General features: G+C 25.9%; 1 protein-coding gene across 1 annotated transcript in view; it reads right to left on the reverse strand.

The window, feature by feature from the left end:
• Positions 1-12,056, reverse strand: part of LOC111618238 (serine/threonine-protein phosphatase 6 regulatory ankyrin repeat subunit B-like) — a 120,987-nt gene extending 108,931 nt beyond the window's left edge. The window contains exon 1 of the mRNA XM_023359722.1: positions 11,930-12,056. The gene's annotated coding sequence lies outside the window, so the exon portion shown is untranslated. The remainder of the gene's footprint in view (positions 1-11,929) is intronic.
• Positions 12,057-14,388: the final 2,332 nt, after the last annotated feature.

Genomic DNA, 14,388 nt, shown 5'->3' on the forward strand with positions numbered 1-14,388 from the left:
CTTATTCCAAAGAATTAATTCATTAATTAATTGCAGCATTGTTATACCGTATACAGTAGAGCCTCAAAAACTCGGCCTAATGTGGACCGAAGGGTGGCCGAGTTTCTGAAAATGCCGGGTTATCGGGAATGAGGTTAAAAAACTAAGTATGAGTGTTTCCTCAGAAAATACTGTACTGTATTTGTATGTATTGTTTACTTGAGAATACAACAGAGAATAAAATGCCCAAATACCCTTAAACAAAGGAAAAGTACAACCTTTATGAAGGCATAGAGCCTTTACTACATGAAAATGAATGAATACACTGTGTACAGTAATTTACCGAAGACCCCAGAAAAATACTTTATGAGGCATAAAGCTGTCTATAATGAAAATTAATTAACTAAGGATTTTTTTGCCCTGCCAGGGTGTGGCCGAGTTATCCGGAGTGTCGGGTTATAGAGTGCCGAGTTTTTGAGGCTCTACTGTATTAATTACGTCTATATTTATAAAAATGAGCAGCTCTGTTTATAAAAATAAAATATAAATACTGTAATGCAATAATTACTGCATTTCAATATTCATTACAGCTAAATAAATGCTTACTGGAACTAATTAAATAATTTAAAAATAAACAAACACCTTTCACTAGTCCAGCACGTTTAATATGTTAAAAATGTTTTCGACCGATTTAAGCGATTTTCTTCAGTTCAGTTTCCATCAATATAACGAACAGAGTATTCAAATAATACAAAAATTCAAAGTGCAGATGCACGAGTTAACAGTAAAGCGCATGTCCATTCTCAAAAATGAAAAGTATAAACCAAATAATTAAAAATAAACGAAAAGTATACATCAAGTAAATATTATAAAACCAATTAATAATGCTATCTATGTGATTGCAACTGTTAATCCATGTTATCATAAAAGGACTTCCAGGATGCTGATAAACTGTCAGCATCCCTGTGATTGATGCACTGTGCAGTCATCTGCACTTTGTGTATCTCTACTTTTTCCAGGTGTCTCACTGCTTGTATGGATCTTGTATGTTTAATAATTGCCACTTGATCCCAGAATACTGTGATGTCCTGCTGCTTCACAAATGCTGCAAGGACCGTACTATCAACGCTTCTATTCACTGAGTATTTGTGTTCATCAATCCTTTTCTTCAAGTTCCGCATCGTTGCTTCTATATATATTAGGTTGTGCTGGACTAGTGAAAGGGTTTTTGTTTATTTTTAAATTCATTACAGCATTAATGCTTTATATTTATTTTTGTAATTTGATTTTATGGTTGCTTTTTACTACATTTTATTTTTTTTAAATAATGTATATTCTTTCAATATATACAGGTATTTTTTTTAACTAGAACCAGCCTCTCAGTTTTATTTACTTAGGTATATGTTATATATACAAATACATTTTGCTATAAAATTTTCAAGGAATTTATGATTTATTGTTTAGTATATACTAATATTATAAATAGGTAATGTTTGTAAGTTTGTATGTAGCGGGTAAACTCTGAAACTACTCATCCAATTTCAAAAATTCTTTCACCAATATTTAGAATGGAACTTCAGGGTGGACATAGGCTGTATACAAGGTCTGTTCAAAAAGTATCGGACCTTATTTTTTTCCGCGTAAACCAATAATGCGCGAGAGGCCTCCTTCGGTGGAGTTGTGGAGGGGACAGTCATGCACAGCCCTGAATTTTTTCCCGCCTGCAGGAAGCGTCAGTCGTTGGCAATCGGCCTATGAGTGACTCCTTTGGTGGAGTTGTGGAGGGGACAGTCATGCACAGCCCTGAATTTTTTCCCGCCTGCAGGAAGCGTCAGTCGTTGGCAATCGGCCTATGAGTGAGGTAATGTAGTGCGCTCTCGTCGGATTTAGATTCAGCAGGCTTTCGGGGACGATCCTCAAGGCCAAAAAAAGCGCGGCAGGTCCGCAGCAATATCAAAGGTCATGTTGACAGTTTTTTCGTCGTCTTTCCGATACAGTGCGACGCAAACGACCGGATCTGTGGTCGATCAAAACTTGGCAGCTCCATCGTGATAATTCATCCGCCCATTCTGCTCATCTGATTCGGGCTTTCGTCGCCAAACACAAAACTCCTGTGGTTCGTCACGCTCCGTACTCTCTCCACATGGCTCCGTGTGACCTTTGGCTATTTCCCAAGCTGAAAATGCCGCTAAAAGGAACCCGAATTTAGTCGAGAGAAGACATCGTGCGGAATGCGACGGACCGGCTGATGGCCATTCCAAAAGATGCGTTCCAGCAGTGTTTCCAGCAATGGCAGGAACGCTGGGAGAAGTGTATACATTACCAAGGAGACTACTTTGAAGGGGATTAGGGTTTTGTACCTCAAAGTCAATAAATTTATTTTTGCCGACCAAAGGTCCGATACTTTTTGAACAGACCTTGTATTATTCCATTAAACATTCATATAAATTAAAAGATATCATCTAGGGTTAAGGTTTTTATGTCCAACAGATGGCGCTACAAGTACAACGCCCTAAGTTTGCTTTTCTGTGAAACATGCTTTTCTCTGAGGATGAACTAAAACAGATCATCTTCTATCTATCTATATAAATAAAAATGTAATGTTCATTTGTTCCTACCGATTTATTTGAAATTTTGACACAACGCTGCATTCGAATACGCACGTGTTTTTATATAATATGCATGTCGAAATTCCCCCCTGGGGGAGATGGACAGGATTAAGGCTTACTGTGAAGAAATTGGCTTCTATTATACTATTTTAGATGCTGTTTTTTGCGTTTTTGATTGCATTTTAATAGGGTACATCAAGAGAATGTACACTAAGAAGGGATTTTTCGAAAAATTCCCATCCCCAAAGGGGAAGTGTTATACATTTATAATAGATACATTTTGAGCCACAACAATGCATGGCGGGGTCTGCTAGTTAGCTCAATAATTTGGTTATTATTTTGAGTTATGTTAGAATTATACTTCAATATATTTTGTAAAAAATTAAATTAATTTGTTAAAAAATTTTGTCTTCAAGCAGTACATTATTTCTTAAAATAGTATGCAATAAACATATCTTTTTATCAATTCCATGTTGAGTAAAATAGATATTTTATAAATAAAATTCTATACTTTCAGTTAGTAAGTTCAATCAGACATTTACGTAAATTTCATTATTTAAAGACAAAGTTTTCAATAAATATTTAAATTACTTGAAATACTTATATTCAATAAATTAACAAATTTAAACCTAACACATTAAATTGATGGCTCTTGCTGAAACAACATATAAAAGAGCAAATCAAGAATTTTATTCAAGAATATTTAACTTATTATTCATATAATTGAAGTTTAATTACTTTTTATAAAAGAATTTTTGTAAATATCAGGTTCAGGTTCATTGCTATCAAATGTTGATATTTTTTATAAATAAGTTTAGGCACATTTGACATGTACACACAAAATGCACTACATGTTTTTGCATAATGTTATCATACACCATATTAATGCATTAAACGCAATGCATGACAAATGGGAATTATTCTGAGTATATATAATATAATTTTTGAAAACTTTTCCATACTTCAAAATGAGATTGTAAAAAGACCAAAAAATATTAAAATTAACTATCTTCTAAATTTTTCACACTTGTGGAATCAATACACACTCATTGTAGTGTTCCCAATTTCTGTTGACCCTTCTTTCAATGGAGGAATTCAGCTTGAGACATGATTTGCACTACTAAAAGAGTAGAATCATTTTACATGTTAACAAGTGACATGAAAATTCTTCCACTGGCAATAATGAACAATTGTGGACAATGTGCTGACATTGAATAAGACAATGTGCACTAATACATTTTGTGTACCCATGCTGAATGTCTTTTAAATCAATGATTACATTTCTACCAGATTATATTAAGTTAAGAATATCTGATTTTACCCTTTTTTTCTTTTGATTATTATGAAACTAAATACTATTGATTGTATTTCTAATCTTGAAACTTATAGTAATGTGTACTGAAGACATATTTAATTATAATTTAATATATAATTTATAATTTAATATTTAATTTATAGCCATTTTTAAGAAGTCCATTTAAATTTAAAAATTAAATTACATTTGGATCAATTTATAATAGCAAGAATATTTAGAAAATATCAGTTTTGTCTAATTTGTTAAAAAAGAATAAAGTGATATTTTTACAACTTCTAAAGTATCTATCTCAAATTTTAACACACTTTTATGATGAGTACTGAAAATATTTCCAAATCACAATTATATATAATGCATTTAAGAGTACAGAAATTTTCATATGTATGCATATTCTTAACTCATTTATTTAATGTCTTTTCAATATAAAACTTTACTGGGTTAATTATTATTCTATTTTAAACTTTATATTATTTTAATACATAATACTGCAACTGCTAAACTGTTTCAAAACTATGAATTTCAAGCATACATTATGTTAAATATTATTTATTCAAACTATATAATAATATATAGCAATAACATAAATTTCAATGAAATACTGTAAATATCAAATCAATAATATGGTATTTTAAAATTCTAATTAAAACTTTATTATTAGAGGAAAAGGTGGTATTATGGAACACTGCAGGTATTATGGAACCACTCCTTTCGAACTGATAATAAAGGCAAACTGTAGCGGATTGTGGCTGAACTGAACTAGGCAGACATCCATAGCAAGGTTTTCCCCTTGTTGTGCACAACCGTTTAAGTGAAGTGAAATGGTTGTCCGTAGTGAATCAGCAAATTTGTGTTTTTCAAAATTTTCAAATTTTGAATGCTAAGTGAATTTAATTATTTTTAAAATATAAATCGTGTAGTTGTAGGTTCACTGGTGCATGTATTCCATTCCAGAGACTTAGAGATACATATTAATCTGTGTGATGTTCACGTTTTTTAAAATTTGATCTTGACAGACATAAGTTAATTCAAGATGCAATTCCATTGGTGCTTTTAATATGGAACCCAACTGCTCTGGGAACACAACTCGTCCGAACTCTCTATTTGCAAGCAGACATTCATCGGAGCAATGTGTGAAAAAGACACTAGGTAGAAAGCCAATTCTTCCTGAGAATATTGAAAAAGAGCTGCTAGAATATATATTGTTGATGGAGGTCATATTTTTCTATTATAAAAGCATTTTTTCGATAAAATACATTGGAGTAAATAATTTTGTAATTATTTAACATTCTTTGTATTTTCCTATTTGTTTTTGGATACATTAAAGCATTTTTTGAAAACATACAGTAAGATTCCATATTACCACCCGATTTTCTCTAAGCCTACTTTCTGACTTTTTGTACAAAAGCCTTCAAAAACCATACTTATAGTTACACTAGCAAAAAATCCAATTAGGAACATTTAGTTTAATAGTTACCAGTACTTTTTGCACAAAAAATGTGGGTGTAGTTATGATACCTTGTTTACAATTCACTAAAATGAAAATGGGGTTCCATAATACCATCTTCTCTATTGCTTAAAACTGTTGTTACTTTAAGAATAACATTAATTAATAACAATTTGTTTCAACATTGACATTATTGTTAATTAACATTTACAAATTATAATTAATATGTTATGTAATATATATCATATGTACAAAAATTGCTCTGTAGCCAATTTACAATGAAATGCAACACTGAATTTACAATTGATCCATTTAAAGTTCATATCCATTGATCAACTTTACAAATTGATATGGAATGCTGAAAATTTCACATGATTTAGGAAGATTAATGGGCTGAAATTCACAATGATCTCAAAGATCAAAGAGAAAGTTTGTTTTTAAATAATGTATTATCATTATAATAATATCAATATTGCAAACAGACACCATTCTTAAAATCTGTCAATGAATAGACATTTCAAACAACATTTACAGTAATACAAAATTTCTGATGATTGTAAATTTATAAATGCTTTCTATTTAATTCAATAGACATCATTAATTATTGATCTAATTTTTTATATTTAAAATAATAAATAAGCTTAAACTTCATTCTGAAAAATACAATAGACTAATAATATTGTAATAATGATCTCAATGTTGATAATCTATCAGAATTTAACTAATAAAATTTTAGTAATGATTTTACAAAATTACTAATAACAATATTACTGAATTGATATATGCATATGTGTACTGTATATTCTAATAAAATATAATCTGTAATACATAATTGCTGTTATATTAAGATATTATAAACTTATATATAATATACATATTTAATAACATCTTTTTAACCAGTATATTTTTTAACATTATTTCAGTTTTCAGTTCTTTAATCTGTTTGCACTAATACTGTATGGTAAATATTGCTTCATCAAATTCCAGAAATGTTTTCTATACTGACTATTGTATTTCTGACTCTACCTTTTAGCTGGAGAAATGCTATGAAGAATAGGACCATTGCTGTTGACTGCGTGTTCTCGCCTGTTTTGACCGAGTTTCGCAAATTCTTTATAGATGATCCAAAATAACAATGCTTTTCATTGTAATCTCGATACCATAAACTTCTGGTTTATTGAGTCTTAAATCCTTTATATCTCCTCAACACTTTCATTCATATTAAATTCTAAAAACAAAATTATGATAAATGCAATTCATACAATTATACACAATTAAGAATTGAATTAAAATATAAAATAACATCAACTATGGTCTCATTACTAGTCTACATTTTAAATTATTGACAAATTAATTTCTGTTCTAATTATTTATCTTTTAGTTGCCATAATTTAAAGTATAAAATAAATCATGCATTTAAATCGTATATTATAAAATTCTAAACTAAAACTGCAAAATAGCATTGATGTTTTCTATAATAATGCATTAAATCTCTGAATATTCCAATTATTTAAATAATAATTGTGAGAATTACAGAATATTCTATAAGACATTCACAATTTTAAATTATTCATAAAATATAAATTATTATGCTGTACTGAACAAACAATTCAGCAAATTTTTGATATAAATTATTTATAATAGTGAGGATATAATCACTACTATACTTGCAGAATCATCATTTTGCTTCACATTTCTCTTATGAGAAAGCATATATTTTATTATGGTTTGAAAAACTGGAAGGTTTGCAGACTACATTATAGTTACTCATGAGAAACACAAAAAATTTGATTAATAATGTATTTGAAAAATTAAACTGCTTAATAAATAACTAGTCATCACAGAGATGAGAAAGTAAGTGCCACCTAAAAATCTAACAATCATCCAATTATCACTTTTGTGTTAGATTTGTCATAGAATTGACTATTTATGAGACCACTAGTCACACAAACAATTGAAAAGATAAGAATTGTAAATAAAAATTATTGTGTTAAAAATAATGTACTGACTCAATCCTTTCTGACATTAAGATTCAATAAACATAAATTTCATGTTGTTGTTATCAATATCCGAAAGTATTAATCACAAATATGTGGATCACATAAATTGTAATCTTAATTTCCTTTAAAAATACAATGGAATTCCTTTTCATCTCAATAGAATAAATAATACATAATTAAAGAGATCTGAAACAGTGTGTTTAAAAGAATTTCATAATACACTTCTTCTTCTGCAGAAAAATTTATGATTGGAATCATACACATTTTCGAACATTTTCTTATTTAACATATAAAACAACTAAATACTCTTATTGCAATCGGAATGTTACCCAAATGAATTAAGTTGCTTTCTTGAGAATTTAATACAATTTTTCCAAATAGATAAATTGGATGGATACTTAAACCTTTAACTTCCATATTTGAACCCATTGAAATTTTTTTCTTTGGAATTATTTATGCAAAAATAAAACAAAATATCTGTTTCATAGATTTGTTAATTATCATTATTACTTTGTTTATAGAAGATATACAATAAATATTTATGAATTGGTTTTTCTCTTTTTAGATATTTCTGTCACTAATATAAACTCTGAGCAAAACCATAAATGCAATAAACAAGTCTCCAACATATTTTAAACAATTTTTAAATGAAATCTTATATATGTTTTTAGAAATGTATTACCATTCAATATTTTTTTCTTGAAAGTAATATCAAGCTAAAACTGAATACAAATACAACATACTGTATACTTTTTGTTTCTTCCATAAATATAAGATGGTAATCATAAGCACTAAATTGTTCTTTTTCCTAAAAGTAAGCTGATGGTATATGAAGCAATTAAAATAATTTTTAACCAAGATCATTTGTAAGAATTTTAAATGCTGATAAAAACAGTTTTTGTCGCCATTAAACCAAAAAAATAGAATCTTCTTATAGATGAATATTTTCTAAGATTTCTTTAATCAACAAATTCCATTTAAAAACATAAGAGAGATTTTTTTGAAAAATAATCATTGCATAAAAATATTTGATACAAATATATCACTTTTTTCCAGTATAACAAATACTTTTTTTAATCTTGTAAATATTTAATGATAAATCTCTTAAATCATAGGATTAAATCAAACTTGTTAAAATTATATTGAGCTTTTTATTGTTTTTTAAATCATTTAATTTTTAGAATTATTTTTCGTTATATTTGTTTAATCCTAATGATTGCCTGCTTAAATGACCCATGTAATTTTTAATTTAGAATTGTCTATAAAATTGTGATCTTAAATACAATTCAATGCCTAAAGTAAAGCATTTTATCAATTATCCTTGAAACAGAAATTTTGTAAAGTATAAAATGACAGTTGACACAAATTTGAACAATCAGATGAGTTTAAACATTGGTTTTAAATCGGATTATATTACTATTACTATTATTAATTAAATGCTAAGTAATTTGGTCCTGGAAGCAGGCATTAGGTGCCATCTCTTGCTAAATTTACTTACTTGTTAGCATTTAATTAATAATAGAAGTAGTAAAATAGCCCAATGTAATCTGGCAATCATTTGGCTTTAATATATAACTAATATAAACATCTTAAACTTGATAGTTTCAAAATAAATAAAATTAATTCAAATATGTCTAAATAATAGAAATAAATTACTAAAGAACAATTATCCAAAATTAAATCTCCAATTAAATTAAATTAAAAAAAAGTAAACCTTTCTTTTTTATATAAAATTTCCATATTTTCAATCATAATTATTCAGTCTTATTAATTAAATATTTTAATTAATTTTAAATTATATTATACAATCATTTCTTTTCATTTAGTCTTAAAATTATTATGTACTGTACTTTAGTACTATGATTGTTATTAAATAATTATGGATTTAGACCACACTGTTAAGTTTTAAATTAATAACATAATAATTTTTTGAAAACGTTATCCATATATTTCAATATATTTGTAAAAATTATTTTAAAAATTGTATTTATTGTATTTAACAAAATTATTTAATATCATGTATTTGATTAATCTATTTAGTAAAGAAAATTAATGAGGAATTGTAAAACACAACTTTAATTAAAATAATTTAAAAAACTGTTCCCTTCACTAACTGCATTCATATTAACCATAACACATTACCTTTTCTCAATGCAGTAAATGTTTATTTTTCTAATGTTAATAAAAACAAAGCTGTAACTTATTCTAATTAATAAGTTACAGCTTTGTTTTTTTGTAAATTGTAAATTTAAGTTATTTCCTGGAGAAGGTCAATTAAAAAGGACAAAAACATTAGAAAAATAAACATTCACTGCATTGAGAAAAAGTAATGTGTTGTGTGTAAAAAACTGTTACTGTCATTTATGTATGTTTTCTATAAAATTTGTTAAAGAATACATTTTCATTTTTAAAAGTTAAAAATTACTTTAAAAGGATATCATACTTTTGATAAGAAACCATTTTTTATATTATGTTAAAAAACATTAACAAAATTTAATGCATTACATAAATTTCAATGATATTAAATCCAAAATATTATATTTCTTTAGTAATATATTAAACACTTTTTGTTTTGTAAATAATAGATTATTTTATGTTTTATTCTAACAAATAACAAATCAAAATAAACAATAATGAACTACATCATTTTAAATTTTATCACTTAATTATTAAATAAATTTTAAAATATTACATTTAAGAGAAAAAGTTTTCCTTTTATTTATATTTCTTCAAATATTTAAATATTATATTAAGAAAATACTCTAAATTACAAATAAATTGCTTTTAATATTTCATTAAATATTTAGTTATTTAAATAAATGATATTTAAAAGAAAATTTATAATTCTTCACAAAATAAGATTTAGTAAAAAAAAAGCATATTATTTATTGACATTTTATAAAGATTTATAAAATATTTATTAGTATATTTGTTTAAAATTAAGAATGAACAGACAAAACTTATTGATTAATTAAACTTTAAATAACTTATTATAAAAAGCAGATTCATAAAAATTTCTTATTTATAAAACTAACTGAAGTATTAAAAATGCATCTGTTAAAATCTTAATGTAAATTACAGTACTGTTGTTTATTGTAGACAAAGTGCTATGAATCTTTAATCATGAAAATGTTTTTCTATTGCATAGAATTATTATTTCTATATAATAGGAAATCTGTTTATAAACATTTTCAAAAATATTCTAGTACATAATATAAAATTTGAGTTTTCTTTTAAACAAAATTAATAACAGAACTATCAAATATTATTCAAAAAACATCAAACTTTTAATTAATATATGAATGTAGAAAACTAACAAAATTTGATTTTTGACTGCCTTAAAATATTAAAATTAAATACTTTAGACATAGAATGTTAAAATGATTCATTTTAAATTTGAAAAAAATCTGTTAAGGAGAAAATTCTTAGTTTTTTAAGTAAGAATGTTTAAACATTTAATTGATAAAAACTGTAAGAAAATTTCTTAGTGTAATTAATTGAGAAAACCTGAATTTATGATGGCATTATTTCATTTATTCTTTATAACTTATTAAATGCTGACATTTTGACAAATATTTTAAGTAAATACAATCTGATAACAACAAACAGTAAAAGCATTTGAATTTAATTGTTTTTCAATTTTAATTTAATTTTTGTTGTTTATAATTCTGTAACTAGTTTAAAACAATTAGAATATTTAATCAATTTTTCATTAAATTATTTTCTTTGGAATGTGTATTAACATATCCATCTATTATTCAGTTATTAATTTAATGTTAAAAATTTTTTTTTTAATTTTATAAATGAATGTTTAAAAATAAATCTGTTCTCCAAACATAAATATTCTATCATAAATGGTAAAATGAGAAAAAACAAATAAATAATTTTAAAAGTTCAAAAAATTTCTAATTGTAATTAAATATTAGAAATACTGTCTATATTAATTAATTTTTGATAAAAGTTAAAAACATAAAAATTCTTAAAAATAATTTTTAGTGTAAGTAGATAATATATAAAATGAATTTGAAAAATTAAATTCAAAATAAATATAGCTCATTAAAATTTAAAAATCAAAGTAGTTATAAAAATATGAAGAGAGATAATTGATGAAAATTTTAATAATTAAATGTTCAATTAAAAAAAGAAATAACTGAACAATTTGGTTATATATTATGAACTAAAACTAATGTTGATTAAAATATTATCCATTTTACCTGGAAAATATTTGTTATATAATAATTTTGCTGGTTGTAATTTAGTTCATTGAAAAAGAAAATTTTCAATTTAAATTAAAGAAAATTAAAATGATCTAATTTAAAAAAATAGTAGTATTTCTCACAGCCATCAGTAACTTCAAAAAAGAAAAATCTCTATCCAGATTTGAGTAATAAAACTTTCATATATCAATTTTAAAAAATAGCATAAAAACATAGTACATGTATTTAGTTTTATAATATTTAAATATGATCATTTGAAATGATCATATTTAAATATTGTAGTTGGTATTTTCCCCGAAAGATATTCTTCTAATATCCATATAATTACTTTCTAACATTTATAAAAATAAAAATTTTAAATTCACCTCCTAATTTATTACGTGAGGCAGCAGGAGGTTCTGATGTTGTTCTTCTACTTTGTTTAGTTCTTGATTTTATTTCAGCTTTACTAGGAATAGCAACATGATGAGTTCGATAATATTCTGGTGTACGTCCTTGCTAAAAATAAATATAATTATGAAAGTAAGTTTGATAAAGTAAGCAACATATTTGAGATTGAAAACTTAGAAAATTTTAATTAAGTGAATAACTGATTATGCATACTTTATTATAAAATTATATTATATATTTATATGTATACAGTTGAACCTTCCAACCCAACACTTGTGAGACCAAAGAATTGTGTCAGATTATCAAGGTTGTCAGATTACTGAAACAGTACTCAAAAAGTGCTTAAAATTCATTCATTAAAAAAAGCAGAAATCTTACAGTTTAATGATAACAATCATTTTCAGTGTCTGCTTTCAAAGACAATACTTGATTTAACAAAGACAGTTCTTTTTCTTGAGAATAAACAAGTTTGTTTATTCATTTTAGTACTTCAGTATGGATAATTATTTCATTTGTTTTCCTTCTATTCCATTGATTTCATTCATTACCTCAGGACAATATTGATGTAATAAATTATCTTCTCAATCTGGTAAAAATCTTCTATTGCAACTATTTCTTCAAACACTAGCATTTCTGCCTGTGACACTTAGTAATATATTGACAATTGCTGCAGCCCAGATATGATGGTGTAAACCATTACCCAATGCCTTTGTTGGTAAAACACCCCTATGATAGGTTCTGAAGTAGGGTTATATGAGGTCCCAGAAATAGTTTATAATTAAAAAGGAAATGTATATTTATTAAATTAAACCATCGAGAAAACAAGTAATATAAGTGTCAAGACTGCGACACCTGACTTTGACATCATCGCTCATAAAGAATAGAGGGAAAACAATATTTAGAATAAAAGAAAATAAAAAGAGGAAATTGTTTAAAACTTAAAACACAATAAGAAAAAGGAAGCGATGAGACACAATATGAGTGCAGGTGTCTTAGTCATCANTATTATTCATATAATTGAAGTTTAATTACTTTTTATAAAAGAATTTTTGTAAATATCAGGTTCAGGTTCATTGCTATCAAATGTTGATATTTTTTATAAATAAGTTTAGGCACATTTGACATGTACACACAAAATGCACTACATGTTTTTGCATAATGTTATCATACACCATATTAATGCATTAAACGCAATGCATGACAAATGGGAATTATTCTGAGTATATATAATATAATTTTTGAAAACTTTTCCATACTTCAAAATGAGATTGTAAAAAGACCAAAAAATATTAAAATTAACTATCTTCTAAATTTTTCACACTTGTGGAATCAATACACACTCATTGTAGTGTTCCCAATTTCTGTTGACCCTTCTTTCAATGGAGGAATTCAGCTTGAGACATGATTTGCACTACTAAAAGAGTAGAATCATTTTACATGTTAACAAGTGACATGAAAATTCTTCCACTGGCAATAATGAACAATTGTGGACAATGTGCTGACATTGAATAAGACAATGTGCACTAATACATTTTGTGTACCCATGCTGAATGTCTTTTAAATCAATGATTACATTTCTACCAGATTATATTAAGTTAAGAATATCTGATTTTACCCTTTTTTTCTTTTGATTATTATGAAACTAAATACTATTGATTGTATTTCTAATCTTGAAACTTATAGTAATGTGTACTGAAGACATATTTAATTATAATTTAATATATAATTTATAATTTAATATTTAATTTATAGCCATTTTTAAGAAGTCCATTTAAATTTAAAAATTAAATTACATTTGGATCAATTTATAATAGCAAGAATATTTAGAAAATATCAGTTTTGTCTAATTTGTTAAAAAAGAATAAAGTGATATTTTTACAACTTCTAAAGTATCTATCTCAAATTTTAACACACTTTTATGATGAGTACTGAAAATATTTCCAAATCACAATTATATATAATGCATTTAAGAGTACAGAAATTTTCATATGTATGCATATTCTTAACTCATTTATTTAATGTCTTTTCAATATAAAACTTTACTGGGTTAATTATTATTCTATTTTAAACTTTATATTATTTTAATACATAATACTGCAACTGCTAAACTGTTTCAAAACTATGAATTTCAAGCATACATTATGTTAAATATTATTTATTCAAACTATATAATAATATATAGCAATAACATAAATTTCAATGAAATACTGTAAATATCAAATCAATAATATGGTATTTTAAAATTCTAATTAAAACTTTATTATTAGAGGAAAAGGTGGTATTATGGAACACTGCAGGTATTATGGAACCACTCCTTTCGAACTGATAATAAAGGCAAACTGTAGCGGATTGTGGCTGAACTGAACTAGGCAGACATCCATAGCAAGGTTTTCCCCTTGTTGTGCACAACCGTTTAAGTGAAGTGAAATGGTTG

Source organism: Centruroides sculpturatus, unplaced genomic scaffold (assembly GCF_000671375.1).
Source record: "Centruroides sculpturatus isolate CEXI.00-Female unplaced genomic scaffold, Cexi_2.0 scaffold205, whole genome shotgun sequence".
Classification (NCBI taxonomy): Eukaryota; Metazoa; Arthropoda; class Arachnida; order Scorpiones; family Buthidae; genus Centruroides; species Centruroides sculpturatus.